This window comes from Cricetulus griseus, chromosome 7 (assembly GCF_003668045.3).
Source record: "Cricetulus griseus strain 17A/GY chromosome 7, alternate assembly CriGri-PICRH-1.0, whole genome shotgun sequence".
In the NCBI taxonomy this organism is placed as follows: Eukaryota; Metazoa; Chordata; class Mammalia; order Rodentia; family Cricetidae; genus Cricetulus; species Cricetulus griseus.
Genome location: NC_048600.1, coordinates 121,550,571 through 121,572,363, shown reverse-complemented (window position 1 = coordinate 121,572,363; position 21,793 = coordinate 121,550,571). Strand labels below are relative to the sequence as shown.

The window sequence follows — 21,793 nt, the reverse complement described above, 5'->3', positions numbered from 1 at the left end:
ACAGACAGAAGATACAAACTAGAGTAGTCACAAAGGAACAACTACACAAGGCCAATCAACACTTAAAAGTTGATTTGTTCTTCATGTCCCCACCAAAGGATCATTTTTTTTTCCACCCTGAGACAGGGTTTCTCTGTAACAGTCCTGGCTGTCCTGGAACTAGCTCTCTAGAGCAGGCTGGCTCACAGAGATCTGCCTGCCTCTGCCTCCCCTCCCGAGTGCTGGGACCCAACTAGGATCTTTTTTGTTCTTTGTGTCCTTCAATCCTATGTGGTTCCCCCTCACCTCAGAGGTAAACGCCATGTGGAGAAAGAACATTTTCTTACAGTTTCTTTAAACACCATCACATTGCCTACTTTTACTTGTTTATAATACCAATGTTGGTGGAATATTATGACTATTCTTCTGAAACTGTTTAAAATATTCAACATCAAGTTCTTGGAATTCATTTAATGTCCTTGTGTTCTTGTTTTTATATTGTTGGTTTTGGCTTTGATTTTGTTATGGCCTTGCTTCTATTTTCTTAGTTTCTTTTGTATTCCTTCTTTCAATTTATTATTTTAGATATCTAACTCATTTTTTATCCTTTCTTTTCTGATTTATAAATCTGAAGTTGTGTTCCATCTGTTTATTTTAGGTATATGAGGCTTTTATTACTTAGTTCAATACACATTGAATTTTATTCTTTCCTTTGACTTGTGAATCATTCAAACATACTCTTCTTAGCTCTAAAATTCATGGAATATGTTTCCTAAGGCTGCTCTAACAAAGTACCACAAACTGGGTGGTTTAAAAGAACACTATTGTGGAGCTGCAGAGAAGCCTCAGCAGTTAAGAGCACTGTACTGCTCTTGCAGAACACCCAGATTTAGTTCCCAGCAAAAACAGCTTACAACTAGTCATGACTCTAGTCAGAAGGGAGATCCAGTATCATCCTCTGTGGGCAGCAGGCCTGCATACAGTGTACACACATACATGCAGGCAAAACATCTTACACATAAAATAAATAAATCTTTAAAATATAGGAGAAATATATTCTTTCACAGTTCTGGAGGGTAGAAACCTCCAAAGCAAGTGCCGTCTGAATTGGTTGCTTCGGGGGCTCTGAAAAGCTCCTTCCATTCATCTCTCTGAGATGCTGATATCTGCTGTCCACAGTGGGTATTTTTTGGTATATAGACACAGCAGTCCAGCCTCTCTCCACTTTGCCAGGGCTCTTCTCTCTGGATAACCATTCCACTATGTTTCTCTGTTTCATAAAGGTACTGACCACATTGGTGTCAGGAGTATGGAATGTACTATACCTTCTACTTCTAAAAAATGAGATTGTTTGATGTCAAGTTATATTGTCACATTTTTAAAAGCTTCATGAAAGATGACTAAGATACTGGACTAAACTTTCTACATATGTCAAGTGCCACATTCTATAAATGTCCGTTGGATCAAATATTTATGTTGCTTAAGTCTATCAGCTAATGATGCACATTAAAACCTCTCACTGTGCTGAAAGATTTGTCTGTTCCTCTTTGTTAAGTTTCCATTTACATATTTGAGATTATAAGGGGCATACCTTGTTCACAGGCTTTTTGTTATCAAATAATGATTCTCATATGCTGCTATTATTAAATAATTGCCTTCTTCACCTCCAGCAGGAGTTCTGCCATAAAGTCACTTTTGCCTAGGGTTAATGACATGAACAGCAGCTCTTTAGATGAGGGAGTTGTTTGGTATATTTTATTTAAACACTTTCTGAATCTTCAATTTTTAGATGTATATGTTATAAACAGCATACCAACTTTCAATTTTCTTTTCAAATATATTTTCCTTTTAATATAGCATTTGTCCAATTAGTTTCCATCCCATCTACTTAAATATTCAACTTAAAAGAAGCTTTTTTGTGCTATATGTACTACTTTTGTACACTTCACTTTTTCTCCATCTTGTTTTTAGTCTAAATATTCCATTCTTTTCCTCCATGACCTCTCCTGTCCTCCAGCCCCCTTAGGGCGTGGGCTGCATTTCCCACCCGGGGCCCCTCACACCTCTCTCTCACAGTGAATACCACTTTGCTGCCCCCACCACATGTTTCAAGTTCTTTTAGAGGGATTCACCACCAACCCTTGCAGCATGTACTGGTCTGAGAGCCTCTTTCTGGGTGGGGTTGAAGTGTCAGTTGTTAACCCTTTGGTTCTCTGCTTGTGTTCCAGGCCTGCTCTCTTTCTCCAGTGTTCCTGGGGTTCTTTATTTTCCCTAAGAGTCCACATGCCTTGTTACTTTGTTCAGGCTTGTTACATTCTAAGTCTTTGTTGAATCTTTGACAAGTACTGCAAGCTTTTCAATGAACTCAGCTCTTCTCTCCGATTCCATGCCAAAGAGAACATAGAGCAGCTTCCTTTTCACAACACTACCTACACAACTTCAATTTCTCCTGTTCTTTCATTTCTCCTAATATCTTTCATATTCCTTATGCAGCAGTCTCTCCTGTGTTGTTTTCTTCTGCTTTTGACACATTGTCAGGTCCACCCAGGCTCTATATGTTTTGCTCACTGTGTAGCCAAGGCTGTTCTTGAACTCCTAGTCTTCCTGCCTCTGCCTCCCCAGAGTATGTATTCAGATATGAACCAGCACTTCCTGGCATAAGATGGAGTTTTTCTGTTTCTGGCTAGATGATGTCCAGCTAAACCATACACCATGGACATGCCCCCTTAGTATTCCAGCTTTATCCATGTTGATGGCCTAAGAGACCCCCTGTAATGATAACTCTTTCCACCAGCCACCTGAGTTCCACTGCCACCTTAGAGTCCTCAAATAACAGATAGAGATTAATATTAGTTACAATGCTGCTGGCTAATGACTAAGATTTCTTATTTGCTAGCTCTGTCTTAAGTATCAACCATAACCATTAATCTATATATTTTATAAAGACTTATCTTTTTGAGGACTCCAGCAGCATGCATCCTCTCTTCCCGGGATCACATGTGGACTACCCTTTTTGCTACATTTCCCAGAATCCTCCTTGACTCCTAGCCCCACCTATCTTGTTTCCCTATAGGCCAACAGTGCTTTATTTATAAACCAATAAGACAAACATATACACAGAAGGACTTCCCCCATCAACCCCTTACCCCAAAGAGGCCCAGCCTTTCATGAATAGTCCCTGTGCCTCATGAAAGTAGGAAACAAGACAAAACAAATACCCCAACAAAAATTTATCCAGTTCAAAAATACCTTCAAAGTGAGAGCTTCCTTTAGCTTTTTTGCTATAGGTTTCTATTTTCATTCAGTATTTTGTGTCTATCATAATTAATACAACAGCTCATGGATACAACAAAAAAGTTCTTTTTAAAAAGTTTACAGCATTTTTAATGTTTTGCAAAGTGCAAGCTGACTGTGGTGATATCTTGCTTGTGCAAATAAAGCCTGTCTGAAGGTCAGAGAATGGAGGTTTCCACTAGCTAACCATAGAGGTCTGGAGGTCTGTACAGACAGACAGAAAGTGAGCTAGCTGGGCAAAAACAGGATATAAGCAGGGAGAAACAACTCTCTCATATCTGCTGAGATGCTAAGGAGGTAAGTTGTGGTTGTGGTTTGCTCCTTCTTTTCTCTGATCTCTCAGCATTTTCCTCTATATCTGACGCCAGGTTTTTATTATTTAGAGCAATTAAGAACTCCATTTACATTGTGACGCCTAACATGGGACCCAAACCCATGACCCTGAGATTAAGAGTATCATGCTCTACCAACCAGTACATTGACTAGGGAACCTACTCTGCCATGGCGCCAGATGAATACTTAGTTCAAACTTAGGAAAACCTCCTGTGTCCTGTAGCTGTCTGCACTTATATCTGCATTTTCTATCCCACTGATCTACATGTCTGTTTCTGTGCTGGCCCCATGCTGTTTTTGTTATTCTAGCTCTGTAATGCACCTTGAAATCAAGCACAGTGACACTTCCAGCTTTATTTATTTTTGCCTAGGGTTGCTTTGGCTACCCTGACTTTTGTAGTTCCAAATAAATTTTAAAATGAGAAAGGAGAATATGATCAAAGCACATTATATATGCATACTTTTGAAAATAAAACAAGAGAAAAGTTTATTATATAATATAGAAATGTAAAAAAGAAAAGAAATTGTTTAATTTCTACTATTAGCTATGAATACAACAGCTCTCAAAACACTATGGTAAGATACACCATCATACACCATGTATGACGTAGTTTAAATGAACTTTTAAAAAACCAGTATTCCCCTACCTGGAAACCAGAAAATCCAAAAGTGACAGCAATATGAGGTATTATTACTATGTTAAGAAAACATGCAAAGCTAGAGTTAGCAAGATGGCTTCGTGGGTAAAATGCTTGCTGCACAGGCTTGATGTTCTGCGTTTAATCCCTGGAACCCATGAACAGGCAGAAGGAGAGAATAAACACCAAAACTGTCCTCTGGCCTGTACACACATATATGCATCAGACACACAGACCCTAAGATAAAAATAATAAAAGAAGAAGTTAAATGAGAGAGGGTAATGGGAAAGGTTGTAAAAGCCAGAGACTGGAAAGGACTGCTATGACAGTGTTGTCATGACCTGACAGGGCAATGGTGCTCCGCACTCACAGCAGCTGAGCTTGCTTGAACAAGGTCTGCACAAGATCCAGGCAACCAAAATTCCAGTCTGGAAGCTGAGCTGCTTTTGGTAGCTGAAGTCTGCTGGGTAGAGAGGTTGAGTTTTCTTCATGGGTGTGGCTCTTGGAAGGTGGCCTGTGTTCTAGTGGATGGTCCTACACATAAGTGCATTAAGTGCAGTACTGACTGAGATCAATTTATTATTAAAAAGAAAATGAGGGCCGGGCGGTGGTGGCGCATGCCTTTAATCCCAGCACTCAGGAGGCGAGGCAGGCAGATCTCTGTGAGTTCAAGACCAGCCTGGTCTACAAGAGCTAGTTCCAGAACAGCCTCCAAAGCCACAGAGAAACCCTGTCTCAAAAAACAAAAAAAAAAAAAAAAAAAAAGAAAAAAAAAAAAGAAAAGAAAAGAAAATGAGGACATAAAGTTGGGAACGGGTTGCAGAAAAAAGATCTAGGAGGATTTAGAGGGGATGGATATGATCAAAATACATTTTGTGTGTGTGTGTGTGTGTGTGTGTGTGTGTGTGTGTGTGCGCGCACATGTGTATAATTCTCAAAGAATGAAAATATGTTTAAAAATAAACATTGATAATAATCAAAATAATAATCATACCTCATCATCAACAAAAATACTGTATTCATTGTTTTATTTAAAACTTTACTATTTCTATGTGCTAAATGGTAACTGTTGGAGTCTGAGTATTTAGTTTGCACATCTTACACAGATTGATTTAATCTTTGCAATAATTCATGGATAGATACTAATATACTGCTATTCCCTTATTTTTACTGAGGAATGTCATCTGTAGCTGGCCTACTGACTCTGCTCCTTACTCAAACTATTATGTTTGAAAGTGTTTGATGATTATAGAAGGCTGAGGTGTTAGTGCCCCCCTTTTTAAATCCTGTCTCTAAAAATGTCAACTTAAAATCACCTCAGAAGAATGTATAGGAGGACTTCACCTTCAAAATCCAGTTCTCATAAATGTGTACCAGAAAGTCTTTTTTCTTCTGAAAAACCTTATGGAATGTTTTAAAGCCTATTTGCTTTCCCCTTTCATAGGGATGTATACATTAGCATATCAACAGATAGTAACAGATCAATTGTCTTTCAAAATAGTCTCTTGGTTTTGTTCCCTGTTTTATGATTCCTCCAATCTTAATAATTAAAATAACAGTCACTTAATTAAATTGAGAATAGATGAGAACACTAAGATTGGACAGGCAAACAAACACTAGACATGTTTCTAGAGACAAAAGACTTTAAAAAGTTCCCTGATCTCCTGGTGACAGAGCAGAACTGGCTGTCCTGCTCAGTCAACACCATGGAACCCTCAGGAAGCATGGCTCTAGAGCTCCAGGTCAAGTAGGGCCTTTAAAGCAACAAAACAAACTCCAAGAAGCTCCCAACTGGAATAAAGGTAGTCCTAACATAAAAGCCATGGGTGCATGGAAAAATACAGCAGGAAGCTGATGTGAGCCCTTTTGGCAACTGTCTCTCCCTTCTGTTGCCATGAGAATCAACTCACCAATTTGTCTTATTGACAATTATTGATAATCACATGATAAATTTGTGAACAAACTACAAAGATATTTTGATTTAGGCTCTATTGCCAAAATTATTTTCATAACAGATACAATAATGTGCCCCTCCATCAAATTGCTCTAGAGAAATATCTAATCCACTCCCGGTATGACCCACAGTAAGCGTGTGCACAAGTCACTCCACACCCTCCTGGTGTTGCACTGCATCATGTATAATCTATTGGCTGACTTGGTATGTGAGGTTGAATTAGAAAAAGGAGTATTTAATTGCTGGCAATAGGGGCACACACACACTGGCTTAAGTTTAATGGTGATTTTCAAAAAAAAAAATCTGTCCTGAAAATTCATCAACCAGTTGTAGAAGAAATGAAATGGTAAGAGAGAACTTAAGGGTGAGGGCTTCGCTTATGTCATATCATGTGTTGATAACTAGACTGATTCCAGCACCAATGTCAGTGTTTGGAAATGGGTGCTTTTGTATTGCCTTACTATTGCAAATGATAAGTTATAAAACTTCATCTGTGTGACTGATGTAAAGGCACAAAAATTTCACAGGCAGAGGATGGATAGATGGCTCAGTGGTCAACAGCACTGGAATAGGATACAGTTTTGGTCCTCATCATCCACACGGTGGTTCACAACCTTCTGCACTCCAGTACTAGGGGATCAGACACCATTCTTTGGCTTCTGCAGATACCAGGCCCAAATGAGATACACATACACACACATATATACAGACAAAACAAATCATCTAAAAAAATTCTCAGGTTATTAAAGGCTGTGTCTATAAGAAACACACCACAGTCCTATGCTGGTTTCCCAGCTATCTGTTGGGGGACCATGAGCTCCCCCTTATTCAGGTCAGCTGTTTCTGTGGGTTTCACCAGCCTGGTCTTGACCCCTTTGCTCATCACTTCTCCCTCTCTGTAACTGTATACCAGTTCAGTTCAGTATTTAGCTGTGGCTGTCTGCTTCTGCTTCCATCAGCTGCTAGGTGAAGGCTCTAGGATGACATATAAGTTAGTCATCAATCTCATTATCAGGGGAGTGTGTTTAAGGTAGCCTCTCCACTGTTGCTTGGGTTATTAGTTGGTGTCACCCTTGTAGATCTCTGGACATTTCCCTAGTGCCTGATCTCTCTTTAAACCTATAATGGCTCCCTCTATTATGGTATCTCTTACCTTGCTCTCCTCTATTCTTCCCCCAACACAACCTTCCTGCTCCCTCATGTCGTCCTCACCCCTCCCCTTCTCCCCTTTTCATTCTCCTAGCTCCCTCTCCCCTCCTCCCATGCTCCCAATTTGCTCAGAAGATCTGACTGATCCAAACCCTATGAATGTGGGTGTCAGTGAGGAGGCTGTCAGTGTGGGGCCTCTTGTAGTAGATCAGTACTTATCCTTAGCATAAGAATGGACTTTGGGATGCTATTCCACATACAGGGATACTCCCTTAGCCTAGACACAAGGGGGAGGGCCTAGGCCCTATCCCAAGGGATATGACAGACTCTGAAGATACCCTATGGAAGGCCTCACTCTCCCTGGGGAGCAGAAAGGGTATGGGATAGGTATGGTGTTAGGGGGGCAGGGGAGTAGGGGAGGGAGAGGGAACTGGGATTGACATGTAAAACAATCTTGTTTCTAATTTAAATAAAAAATGAAAGAAAAAAATAAACACCCCACAAGAACAACTGTTTTCAAATTGACTTTCAATCAATATTAAAAACATCACTAGTTTCCTTAGAAAGCCAATGATCTCAAAGCCACTTGGAATCTCACAAGTTCTGGCAACAGAAAGACAAGGTTCAAACACTCTACAGATGATCGTGAATTGCCAGGATCACCATCAAACTAGCTACAAATAAATTTTATAAATATACTTCATAAAATATAATGTAAAACATTGAGAGCATGCTGTTAACCAGTTGGATTATTTTCCAGGTTGAAAATTATTTTTCAGACCTCCTGGTATAAAGGCACATCAGTGACATCTGAATACATGAAGCTAAATTTGCAATCTCTGCCATATTTTATGAAAGTTCACGAACAATCGCAAGAAGCTCAAACCTTTCAATGTTACGCCCTAAAATCATGTGTATTTTACTATTTTAATATATGTCGCATGTGAAAAGCAATCATGAGAGGAGACGTCAAGAAAAAAAATTCCCTAAGGAATTTTGAGATGAAAACCTGAATTCCACACACACCATAGAAGATGAGGAAGTACCATGGCAGTTCAGATGAGGAAGCAGTAACTTGTAGCTAGGAAAGGTGCTGCAAAACTAAATAAAACCAAGAGCCTCAGCTGGCTCTTATGAGATAGACAGAGACAGGGATTTCAGGAATACAAAGATTGAGAAGCATGGAAGAAAAGAGGCACCAAATTAAAGAGAAATGAGGAAATAGGGAAAAAATAGTGTAGACATTAAAGAATCTAGAACACTATAAGATTGATTAAATATCCTCAAGAGAGACAGAAAGGCCCACTGAGTTAAAAGTAGAATGGGTTGGTATAATTTAGTAGCAAAACTATAAGAGTTTAATAACTAAATGCATGCTGATTTAATAACTAAACATCCTGATTTCAGTCAGTTTCATAACTGAGGTATTCCGAGAGTCCCTCAAGACGTGGAACAAATAAATCTTGAATGAGATTTTTGATGTTCTTTTGTTCATAGAAAAAATTGAAACATGCAAAGGAAAAAGAAAAACAACACAAATCCGCCCAGGTTGAATGTCGTGTGCTGAAAGCAGGGAAATGAGCAAGGAGAACACCCAGGGTAAGGCACCATGGATGGAGCCGGCTCATGTCAAAATGTGGCTCCAGAACAGGACCGAAGCTGCAGAACACAGCTGTCCTGGGGTGTGCCAGAGAATCTGGAATTGGTAGTGATTCCAGAGCAAGTGCTTTCTATTCTCAGCTGAAACAAATACCAATTCCCCTCTGATGAAAAGTTTTCTCAGGTAAATGTCTTCAAGTATTTCTTAAGTTAACATAAACTTACAATGGAAATACAGAGAAACCATGAAAAAAACACCATGGACAAGTTAGTCTCCCTGTGCTCTGAAAGCATCAGAATAAGTCTAAAACAAAATACATGCTAAGCAGCTGAGGACAGTCACCAAGACAATGCCTATAGGCAAACAGCATGATGAATCAAGACAGTTGAAGCAAACAGTTAAATGTAGAAGGGAACCAAAAAAATGGCGACTACTGAATGAGATAGTTATAGCTATGGAAGGGAAAATGAGAGAACCTAATATACGCTAATTAGGGTTTGAGGAAGAGGAATGGTGGTAACAGGGAATTTTTAGTTGAGAAGGAGGGTGCAGAGTATCTGCTTTGCAGGGAGGAATCGAAGGAAGATTTGACTGCATTGTCCTAGCACATTTTCCAGAAGAGGTAGGGCACTAAATGACTAGTTGCACACAGCAGAACACACTGCACAGTCTCACTCATACATGAGATGTAAAAATAAAAATGACTTCAATACATGGAACAAAACAGTGATCACCAGGGATGTTGGTAGGGGTGGTGGGAAAAGAAAATGGAGACAGGAAGGTCAAAGTACAAAGCTGTAGAAGTGTAGACTCAACAACCTTAGTTATATAAGCACAGCAGGAAGATCTGACTGCTACGGGATAATAGGCAATGGGAGTTTAGTTTTCTTGCCACAAAAAGGGCATCTATGTGTGTCAATTTACTTCAGTATGGTATCATGTTAGTATCCATACATATCCTTCAACAACATTTTGTTTGTCTTAACTAGACTTAATGAAAAGTTTTTAAAAAAAGTGAAGGGGGAGAAGGAGGGATTGGAGGAATGAAGAAGGAAACAGTAGTATGGACAAGCACTTAAAAAACCACTAACACATTTTCCTAAATTTTAATTTTATTCTATACATAATACATTGATATCTTTAAGAGTCCATTCTGATCCTCATTCTAGATTAGTTTTCACTGGATCCTTTAAAATATTCTTGACTTTAAGAACAGACTGCTAGCAATCTGAAAGACATCATTCCCATCTCAGTCTTGAAGGAGAGAATGAAATGGAAGGCTCACACTGCCTGATTCCAGGACTTCCTAGAAAGCCACATCGGAAGTAGCTGCAGAGACAGCGCAGAACCTGCGAGGACCACGTATACAGACTGATGAAGAGCACAGAGCCCACAAAGACTCACGCAAACTGCCAGCAGGTCTTTAAAAGCCTGAAAGGCTAGACAATGAAAACTTAAAACTTATGGTCCTGGGACAATTAAATATAATAAAATATAATAAAAATTAAATATAATAAATTAAATATACATAAAAAATCATCCAAGATACAACCATCACTTCTTTCATAAAAGTTAATTAGATATAAATGGACTGTGGACATAAAGGTAAACACAAACCCTCAGAGCAGAAGGGCTGGGGTATAGATCATCGATCACTGCTCATCACCACAAAGCCCTGGACTTGGTCTTCAGTGCTTCAAAAAGAAACACATAAAATAAAAACATAAAAACTTAGAGAAGAAAAAATAGGAGGAAATATATCAGGCCTTGACTACTTGTTATTAGATACATCAGCATAATCCATGAAATGAAAACACTAATACAAGAGGTAATAGTTCAAAAATTTAAACGGCTACCCCATGAAAGATATGTTAAAAGCATGACAAGATAATCCACAGAATGGGAGAAAAGTGCAAAGCAGAGGACAGAACAAAAGGAATGGAACTAAGGGGAGAAAGGTCACACCCAGCCCCCTCACAGGAAAGTTCATCTCGTTAATGTGCTTAGATGTATTTATAAAATTAAAGTATTGACCTTCAAAAAATCAGTGGCGTCAGAGGGCTATTCTCTAAAACATTGCAACTCAATTAACTGACAAGTGACCAAATAATAAGAGCCGAAAGAATATAGTTGCCCAGACACTTTAGAGTTAAAAGCACTCACTTTAGCTCAGGGTTCAAGATAAAATTAAAAGGGAATGCAGAGTAGCTAGAGCTGATCTGTGGAAGGACACTGGTCCTTCTCACATTGGCACTGCTTTAGATAGGAATGAAAGGGGTGGGTGGCAGCAGGTCAGGGGTGAGTGGAAAGTATTTTACTATATCTATTTTTGTAGTTTTCCAATTCTGATTGATGTTACTTATTTCCTAACCCAAATAAATCTGTAACGTTTAAGTAAGTTGTTTAGAAATGACTGATAATTAGTGTTCCCTATTAAATCTTGGAAGATGAAACTCCAATTAGGGAAATGAAACTTATGTGTGTTATTTAAAATGCCAATTATTAATAAAATAATATAGGCCAATTGATTAATAAATTAGTTAAGGAGATCAAGTTCAGGTAATATTAATAAATGAAACAAAAGTAAGGCACAAACAAGCAATGTTAGAGATAAAAATAAAGCCATGACAAATTCACCCATAAAAACAGATACTAATACCTGAAATTACAATTAAGAAGGACATGATATAGAGCCATCAGAGCTGAAAGGTAATAAACACTGTGCCAATAAATGGCGAACTGAGATGAAATGAATACATTTCTTGGAACATACAAAATAACAAAATTAGAAACTGAAAGCTAAGCAAATTTAATTTAATAAAATATGAAATAACACCCACAAAATTTTCCACAAAGAAAACACTGAGCTCTTATAATTTCATAAGTGAGTTCTAAAATTTCTTGATGGAGGATGCCCTTCTGTATGTATGTTTCTCTTATTGGTTTATGAATAAAACATTTATTGGCCAGTAGAAAGGCAGGAAGCATAGGCAGGGCTACTAGACTAGGAGAATTCTGGGAAGAAAAAAAGGGAGAGAGGAGCTGCCAGAGAGATATGCCATATAGCTGCCAATGGAGCAGGAGGGCTGGACATCACTGGTAAGCCAAGACAAAGTGGAGATAGATAAATTAATAGAAATGGGTTAATAAATAAGAGAGAGCTAGCCAAATAAGAAGCTTGAGCCCTTGGCCAAACAGTTTATAATTAATATAAGCCTCTGTGTATTTATTTGGGACTAGGTGGCACAGAAACTCCATCTACTATTTCTCTTTTGAAAGAACATATAAATCTACCAGTTATAAACTCAGGAAACAAAGACAAACAAAATTATTCACAAACTGATTTAAATGTCAGCACAATATTAGTAAAAGATGATAGGAACATTAAGAGAAATAGAGTTACCAAGCAAACTCACTTATAAGTACAGGAATAAAAAAGCCTTAAAATACATTACAGGTAACTGAATCCTACCACTGTATAAAAATAAAATATGCAGTAATTCAGTTTAGAGAATGTAAAGACAGTTTGATACTTAAAAATTTAGAACTGTCAATGGCATAAAACTTAAACTAAAAGAAAACAATGCTTGAGCTATAAAAATTAACCAAAACTGATCAAAAAAATCCAGAAGATGTGAATCACCCTATAATCATTAAGAAAATAGAAATGGTAATCAAAATATTTCTAATCTCAAGTCCAAATGGCTCTACTGGACAGTTCCACTAGATATTAAATTAAATAAAAGTAACTCTGTCTCTCATACTGCAACCTTTCAGAGAATAGTAAAACATTCATCTTTCAGGAACTGAATTTATAAAAGTAGCTAACCTTAGTTTAAAAAGATGCAAACTAGAGCACCCCCACCCACCATTGTGCAGGCCGTTATCTCCCATCAATGACTATTAGCAAACTGAATTCAGTGGTATAACATTATTAACCCTGGATGGAGGGCTGAATAGATAGCAGTTGGTAAAGGGCTTACTGAGCAAGCATGAAACCTAAGTTCTTATCCCTAGAGTGCACATAAAAGGGAGAGCATAGTAACTTGTATCTGTAATCTGAGAACTGGGGAAACAGGGGTCTCTGGAGGCAATGAGCCAGCCTGCTGAGGTAGGAGGAGAGCCTGACCAATCTGAGTTATGTAGCAAGACCCGGCCTTCAAAACCTGGAACCAGCTTAGTGGCCACAGCCACTTGCCAACATTTGCAAGGTTTAAAGTTGCATCTCCAGCACCTATACTGCCTCCCAAACAAGAAAACGAAATACAATTAAGGCTCTAAAGATACCTATTAGACACCCAGACTTAACCATGTTGTAACCAACAGAGTATAGGATTATTAGAGTAGGAAAGACTGACTGATGGAGCAGAACTGAGAGCCTATAAATCTCTGACACTGGGTAGGAACTAGCACAGTAGTAGTAGTGTGTGTGTGTGTGTGTGTGTGTGTGTGTGTGTGTGTGTGTGTGTGTAGAGCTACTCTAAGAATGTGCTGAGGAAAAAACTATCAACATAGAAAAAATAAAATCAGATCCATATATTATAAGGGACAAAAATTGATTATCTCAAATCTTTCCTAACCACACATCTGACAGAGGATTAATATCTAAAAGATTAATACAAAAGAACTCAGAAAACTAAATAACAAGGAATCGAACAACCCAAATCAATAAATGGGCTAATAAAGTGGGAAGTTCTCAAAAGATGAAGCAAAGTTAGCCAATAAGCAGATGAAAACTGCCCAGTCTCACCAGACATCAGAGGAATGTAAATCAATATCACACTGAGAGTCCATCTCACCAATACATGCTGACAAAAGGGAATTCTTATCCACTTGCTGGTAGGAATGTAGATTGGTCCAGCACTATGGAAGTCAATAGGAGGTTCTCAGAACACTAAAGTGTATGTATCTAATGACTGGGTTTTCTCCAAAGCAGTCCAAGCCAGCACATTGCATAGATATTTGCACATTGACATTTATTGCAGAGTTATTCATAAAAGCAAAGTGATAGAATCTACCTAGGCACTGATCAACAGAGGAATTGATAAATACAATGTAGTATATCTACAAAGTGGTAATTTACTCAGAAAATAGGTGTCAGTGGCAAGGAAATGGATGCAACTGGATATCATCATGTTAAATGAAGTAGGTCAGTCTTAGATAAGCATTCCATGTGTTCTCTCATTTATGGATCCTAGGTTTTACACAAATGCACAAAATTGTGTTTATATATGACATGAAAGTAGAATCAGGACTGTCCAAGGGAATGAAGGCAACTGATGGATGATGGATGAGTGGAAGAGGTGATTATGAGGGTTTGGGGAGAATATTCTCCAAATATATTGTACACTTTTATGAAAATGTCTTCATGAAACCAAGTATATGCCAATAAAAGTCTCCCCATTCCCAAGTTTGTATTAAAAGGAAATAAAAGATAGGACTATACAACACTTGTGCATGAATGCTCATAGCATTATTCTTAGTGGTCAAAAATTAAATATAACTAAAATGTCTGTTAACTGAGTTGACGAATACAGCAGATCCACCTAATGGAGTATTACCCAGCCATGAAGAGGAACTGGAAACTAAGCCTGCTGTAGCATAATGAACTCTGAAAACATACTAGGTGAAAGAAGCCATCATTACATACCATAAGATTCTACTTACACAACACACATGAAATACCTCTAACACAGAAGAAAGCTGCCTGGGTCTAGCAGTGGAAACTAGGGGTAACTGTTAATGCACATGGTCATTTTGTGAGGCGATGATAAACTTCTAAAACTGACTGGTGAGAACTGACCATCTCTGTCAGATCAGTGGTTTCTCATTAGCTTCAATTTTGCTTTCCACAGTTCCATGGTCAACCATGACCTCAAAATATGAACTGGAAAATTCCATAAATAACTTTTAAATTACAGTATATTATAGGTGCTGTACCCTCTAAGTAATTGTTGTTGCTAATCTCTTATTGTGTCTACTTTCTGCATTAAACTTTATCTTAGATACATATGTATAGAAAGAATACATGCTGAACATAGGGCTTAAGTCCTTGAGTCCTCCTCCTTCTTATCTATGCAAAGTCCTTTCTGTCATCTATGCATAAGGCTGAACTACTGTACACTATACTGTATACTATATAACAAAGTTGCATGCTGTAAGCCCGTAAGCAGTAAATTGTTGGCAGCTATATCTCAAGCTGTTATTTTAAAAAGTAATGAGATTAGAGACCAAATATGAAAAAGAGGATGGGTCAATGACTTTAATGTATAGAAAGATTTCTTAAACATCACCCAAAGGACACTGACTTGGCAAGGCTTACAAATTAGGCTATAACATGATTAAGAATATTTCTCAAAAGACCCAAAAAGATAATGGAAAACATCTCAAAAAGGAAAAAGAACAACTTACAGAATTTCTAAAGTAAGGCAGTAAACAAAAGATAAAGGACCCAATAGAAAAATGAGCAACATAGATGAATGCTCACCTGAGGAAAAGCAAAATTCTAAGGGCAAGTTTATGAAAAGGTGCCCAACTTTATTACCCATCAGAAAGGGAAAAATATCAGTGTAGTATTATTTCACAATCATTATATTTGCAAAAGATAAGCCTAACAGTGCCAAAGGGCTTCTTCATTCAATGGCTGTGCTAACAGACTACTGATTTGTGTTTTTAAAATTTCATTGTAAATTTGGCAGTACCTACAAAAGTTAAACATTTTCATAAGCTATAGCTCAGTAACTGGCAGAGAATCTCTCACATATGTGCATCAGGAAAAGGACCCTGAATACACATAGCAACCGTTTTTAAACTGCAACTAATCATATCCCAAGTGTTCACCACAGCTAACTGATTCTTCTCATACCACGAGGCATTATATCCTGCAAAAAGAACTGTGCAGAATGATAGACAAGGCAATGGATGGGTTTCCCAAATTTCTGCTTGATAACTGCCAATCAGGTTTCCTATAATTCACAAGTATTTCTATAAAGTTCAAAAACAAGGAAAAATGTTCTCAAGAATACACAAGTGACAAAGTGAATGGTTGCATAGCTCTCAATATACTATGAAGGGTTATTGATCTCTGAGGCAGAAGAAAGGATTGCAATAATGGATGGCAAATAAAGGTAGAGGTAGCAACTTTAGTAGTGTCTAATTCTTTACTTGACTGGCCAGTTCATGAAATTTATTTTGTTTTATGTAAGAGTTATTTACATATTATTTATAACAATCATTGTTTGCTTGTACTGGGTACTAGGTGAAAGAAAATGAAAGAAACTTTAAGTCTGGGAAACAAAGAAAATAATTGTAAGAAATGAATAGTATTTTAAATTGTAGCATAATAATTTCAACAAATTATCTTTTAATAATGGAGATGAGGGCATTTTATGATCATTGTTCTTTCTGGTGCATAGGGGAGTCTCAAATTCAGGCATGTCTCCAAATATCATACTGCTCTTTATTCTTTATTTTTATCAGTATTTAATGAAGCTAATTAAAATACTTTCCTTAGAACATACTAATAGTTCTACTATTACACTTTATTTGTAGATAATACTGATACCACCAACTTTATTTTAGACCATGTAAAACTGATGATTATGAGTCCTTGTTTTCCTTATGCAAGATACAATAAACATTTGGATTTAGGGTTACAAATTCAAACATAATCATTATTTTAACTTATAATATTTTACTCTTCTAACAAGTTTATAAATATCACATGAAATATAATAGTTTTTCTTCTTTGTAAACCATTCTCATAGAAATGATAGCACAAAAGGACATTGCAACCTTATAAGACATAGTTTTCACCAAAGCAAAAATAATCAGAAATAATGACAGACTTATAGATTTTTTCCTACCAAAGCCAATTCTCTAATGAAGTATCAATCAATTCTGCTATGAAGATGATCAATTGGTACGTAATGAACACTGTATATAATATAAATCAGTTGGGTTATGGAGATGGACAATTGGTATGTATAGGACAATGTATACAGTATAAATAAGTTCTGTTATGAAGATGGACAATTGGTATGTAGTGAGCACCATATAAAATATAAATCAGTTATTAAGATGGATAATTGGTACGTAATGAACACTGTTGATAAGTAGATAGCATAGCCAGACAATACAGATGGATCAAAAGGAGACAAGAAAATGGTGCAAAGACAGGTTCAGGTGTTTAACTCTAGAATAGTGTGAAGGACAAGTGTTTATTGAGTAGAAAAATCTTATTTTGATAATTCTATATCTTTATAGATTTTTGATACTTAGGTAATCCAGTCAGTGTCTTAGTGCACCTGTCCATCTAAACATAATGAACTCACTGGATCCCATTTGAAGGAGCTGGACCATCTAAATGAATGGGCCTTCAGATCCATTTCTGAGGATTGGTGCTCTGGTTTACAAGAAGATTAAGGATGAGGAATTCTCAGAGGGGACTGGTCCAAGCTCATGCTCTCTTCCTCCCCAGGAATTTCCCCTCGCAATGAAAAGGCAGAGGGCCTAACTCCATTATCCTCAACCGCTTGCTATTGTTTGACTGCTTAGAATTACTACATGGTTAAAATTTGCACATAGCACAGTATGACAGCAGATAGCATCATAAATGTGTCATTAAGACTTCTGAGAGCACACAAACATGAGAATCCAAATACAATTATGTTCCTTTCATAAATGGTGGAGTACAGAGAAGAGGTTGCCTGCCAGCCTCTGTGGGATAAAGGAAAAAGCAGTAACAACTACTCACATCTTCACCATTCAACAGCCCTAAATGTTACAGCCATGAAAATTTTTTCTACTTTTTTTCCAGACAGATTTCTCTGTGCAACAGCCCTGGCTGTCCTGCAACTCACTTTGTAGACCAGGCTGGCCTCAAACTCTCAAAGAACAGTGTCTCTGCCTCCTGTAGTGATAAATTATTTATGATTTATTTAAAGCTTGCCTATAGATTCAGAAAGCAAAGCCAGCCTCAAGCTACACAGATCAGGCAGTGGTGGCACATACTTTTAATCCCAGGACTCAGGATTAATAAGAGGTAGACAGATCTCTGTTAGTCTAAGGCCACGCTGACTACATGAAATTGATCCAGTCCTAAAAGAAACAACTCACATAAATGTGATCTCAGCACCTGGGATCACACTCCTTTAATCCCAGCATTAGGGAGGCATATAAGACAGGAGCAGGGTCTCAGAGCTGGCATTCAGTCTGAGACTTAGTCTCTAGCCATGTTACAGAGAGCACAGCAGTCTGAGTGAATCTGAGGAGCAGTGAAGTCGAGAGCAGTCTGAGGATTGATTGCCCCTTTCGCCTGAGCTGAGGTAGAGGTAACAGCTAGTGGTTAGCTGCTTTGCTTTTCTGATCTTTAGCTTGAAGTTTGAACCCCGATACTAGTCTCTGGGTCATTTACTTATTGTGTTAAAACTCCTTCTCTGATTAAAGGTTTGTGCCACCATGGCCCTGCTCAGGGATGAAATCTGAGTGATGAGTTAAGACTTGAAAAAATGATCATGTGCTGGGCAGTGTGGCGCAGCCTTTAATCCCAGCACTCGGACAGAGGCAGGAGGATCTCTGTGAGTTCGAGGCCAGCCTGGTCTCCAGAGCGAGTGCCAGGATAGGCTCCAAAGCTACACAGAGAAACTGTCTCAGAAAAAAAAAAGTGATTATGTAATGTCTCAACTAGCTACATCATACCAAAAAGGTCATGGTTTTACCATAACAACCCCTGTGGTTAAGGTGCCTTTGGGGGTTTTGTTTTGATGTTTTCACATTTCATTTGGTTGGCCTTTCATTTTACCTTATACAGAAAACACTAGCGCAGCGGTTCTGTACGAGCTATGCATGAATGAGATAATTAACTCGAGTCAGGATAATACTGCTGGAGCCATCGTATATGCACCTAATGTCATTCATTTTACTTTTGTTTGAACACTCTGCTAATATTCCAAATTCATAAAATAACTCAAGGCAATTATTATAAGCACAATTATCACCGTAAATTGAGTAAGAGATAGTGGACATCCTTGTCTTATTCCTGACTTTAGTGTAAATGTGGGCTTATGGTAAATTGCCTGTATTATGTTGAAATACGCCCCTTGTAGCCCTGGACTCTCCAGGAGAGTTAGTGTGAAGAGGTGTTGTGTGGGGGTCTCTGCAGGTGTCAGGCAGTCAGGAAAGTGAACCCTGAAGAGGTGAGAATGAAAACTCAGTTTAGACCGACTCCATTAACTAGGGTCAAGACTTTGGGGAGTTTGATACCAGGTACTTTATTACTAAAAATTTTATGCATAGTATAATTTGGAAAAGAAGTTTCCTGGTGTAATACAATATGTGGTGTACAAGGAGGTGTAATTACATAAAAACTTGTCATTTCTTCCAAGAAGATGGGCTCTAGAGATAGGTTCCCTGTACTAACCTAAGGAGGGTCTGGTCTCATTTTGGTCATACAGATAGCATGGAGGTCATTAGCTACCTCTGCTCTGGTTGTGGGAGCTTGGTTCAGCCCCTGGCTATACAAATAATGTAAGGGTTTTTAGACTATTAGGTATCTTTCTGGCTTGTAAGAGTCATTTAGATTACTAGCCACCTCCAGTCCTCGTTCTAGGAGCTTGAAATAGCCTGGGCCAACAGATAATGCAGATCATTATGCTATTAATTACCTCCAATTCCCAGCTTTCTTGATGAAAGAACAGGTTTCACATTTTTCCCATTGGAAAGACAATCCTGCATTCTTAACATTCCTGGTCTTCCTGGAGATCACTGGGCACAAGGACCATTGGGCTATACTCCCAACACTTGGATTTTGTCAAAGGCACATTTTGCATCTAATAAGATGATCATGTGGTTTTAGCATTTTTGAAATTATTTCAAACTAAGTCCTGAAAAATTATTTTATAGTTGAGGGTTTTTTTTTGTTTGTTTTTTGTTTTGTATTTGAGTTTCTAAATAAAAGCCCTGTTTGTATACTATTGTTTTTCAGGAAGTTTGTCCCAGGTGCCACAGGAAAGACAGGCCGTAGATAATGCTAGAAAAGAGAAACATTAAAGAATGCAAGGGAAGTGTGGGCAAGACACTGGGTGATCACATTCCTAGAGCAGGATATTTTCTATTTTTAACATGCTGCAAATAAAATTTTCTGGACTGATAATACTTGTGGTTCTATCAAGTGGAAAATATTTTTAAGCCTGTAAAGGACTAAGAGGTGTTTGAAAATGGAGCCAGCAGCTTTAGCTTTAAAATCATTTTTAAATTGCTAAAACCCAGCACACATGCTAGAGGTATCTAAAGTACCTTGGAGTTTTTAGACTCTCTGGCTTAGGTTTCCAGTCCTAGCAATTAAAAATAAAACCATTACCCCACCTTGTGTTTCAGTTAAATATCAATGTACTCTGCAACTTGTAAAATGAGGAAGAGCTTCACTTTCCACTAAATCCCCTTTAAAAAGCATAGTTCTGGAAAGGATTGTGTGCATGAGATTATAATGCTGTACTGTTGTTCATGATGACACTATTAAATTACATGATGAATGAGAAGACAGAGCTTACCACAGAGGAAAGATTAAAATCATAATATGGCTACAATTTTAGAATAATTAATATACAATTTTGGAACACACTTCCCAACACTGATGCCAAGAAAGAAATGCCATTTTACTTGCAAAGGAAAAAGCACTCTACATAGAGACTTTTTTTTAAGTAATGAAAAAAAGGAAAACGGGGTGAAAATACAAAAAAGGATCCTCATTAATCTATTTGGATATCTGGAGGAAGACCAACCTTCATTAGGAATAGAATACATGTGTCACATGATCAGCAAACATGCCTGCATTTGTTCTCTGGAGTAACAACACTAAAGATCTTGTCTTATTGGAAAGAACTTTCAAACCACCTAACTGAAAATAGATCTTGATGAATATGAGTTTAAAAATCCATACCAATGTGTTTCCCCATTCCGTGTGTGTGTGTGTGTGTGTGTGTGTGTGTGTTCACATGTGTCTGAGCACATGTGTGCACATGCTTGTGGAAGTCCAATGTGGAACTCAGAATGTTTCCTGATTGCTCTCTCACCTTACTCTTTTGAGATGTGGTCTCATGATCGAACCCAGAGTTTGCCAGGGCATCTAACTGAGCCAGGCAGCTGGCTCCAGGGATCCCTTGACTGTATCCTTTGAAACTGAAGTCATAGGGGAGATAGCACTCCAGCCTGCAGAGAGGCCATAGAGGTTGTTTAGACTTAACCCTGGTCTTTCTGCTTGCACAGCTTTAACCTACAAACCATTTCCCCACCCTAAAAGGGGTAACAGAAGAGTCATCTGCTTGCTTTGGAAGTTTGTTCACCTAAATCAAGTCTATAGGAACACTTAAGTCTACAAATACATGATGCAATTAACAGAAGCCAAATGTAAATGCACACTGTATGTGTTTTAGACTTAAATAGGATTATATAAGTGAAAATATTCCACTTGAAAAGGATGACTCCAAAATGAATCTATCTTCAAAAAGCACTTTCAATAATTTCATCTTGAAAGTATAAAATATATACATTAAAAATCTCACACAGACATGCATAACTGAAGCAACATCATAATGAATAGAAGACGTATATGTCTGGAAAATGGAGTTACAGCCTCTAAAACACTTAGCACTAATTCCTTGTTAGTGTTTTCAGGAATATCAAGCAACCTAGTTAGCCTTCAAAGAACAAATTCCAGGTGGAATTTTTCTTCACTACAAACTTCCTTCTATAGAGAATGGCATTCAAGTAACTGGGAATCAGATTTTCAGCGTCCTCTTTACTTCACCCCTTCCCAGGAAAGCAGAGCTCTGCTAAACTGTGGTTTCT

At 37.9% G+C, this 21,793-nt stretch overlaps 1 protein-coding gene across 13 annotated transcripts in view; it reads right to left on the bottom strand.

Annotated features, from left to right (window-relative positions):
- Cep112 (centrosomal protein 112) overlaps positions 1-21,793 on the bottom strand; it is a 375,808-nt gene that overhangs the window by 155,358 nt on the left and 198,657 nt on the right. The gene's annotated exons all lie outside the window — the stretch shown is intronic.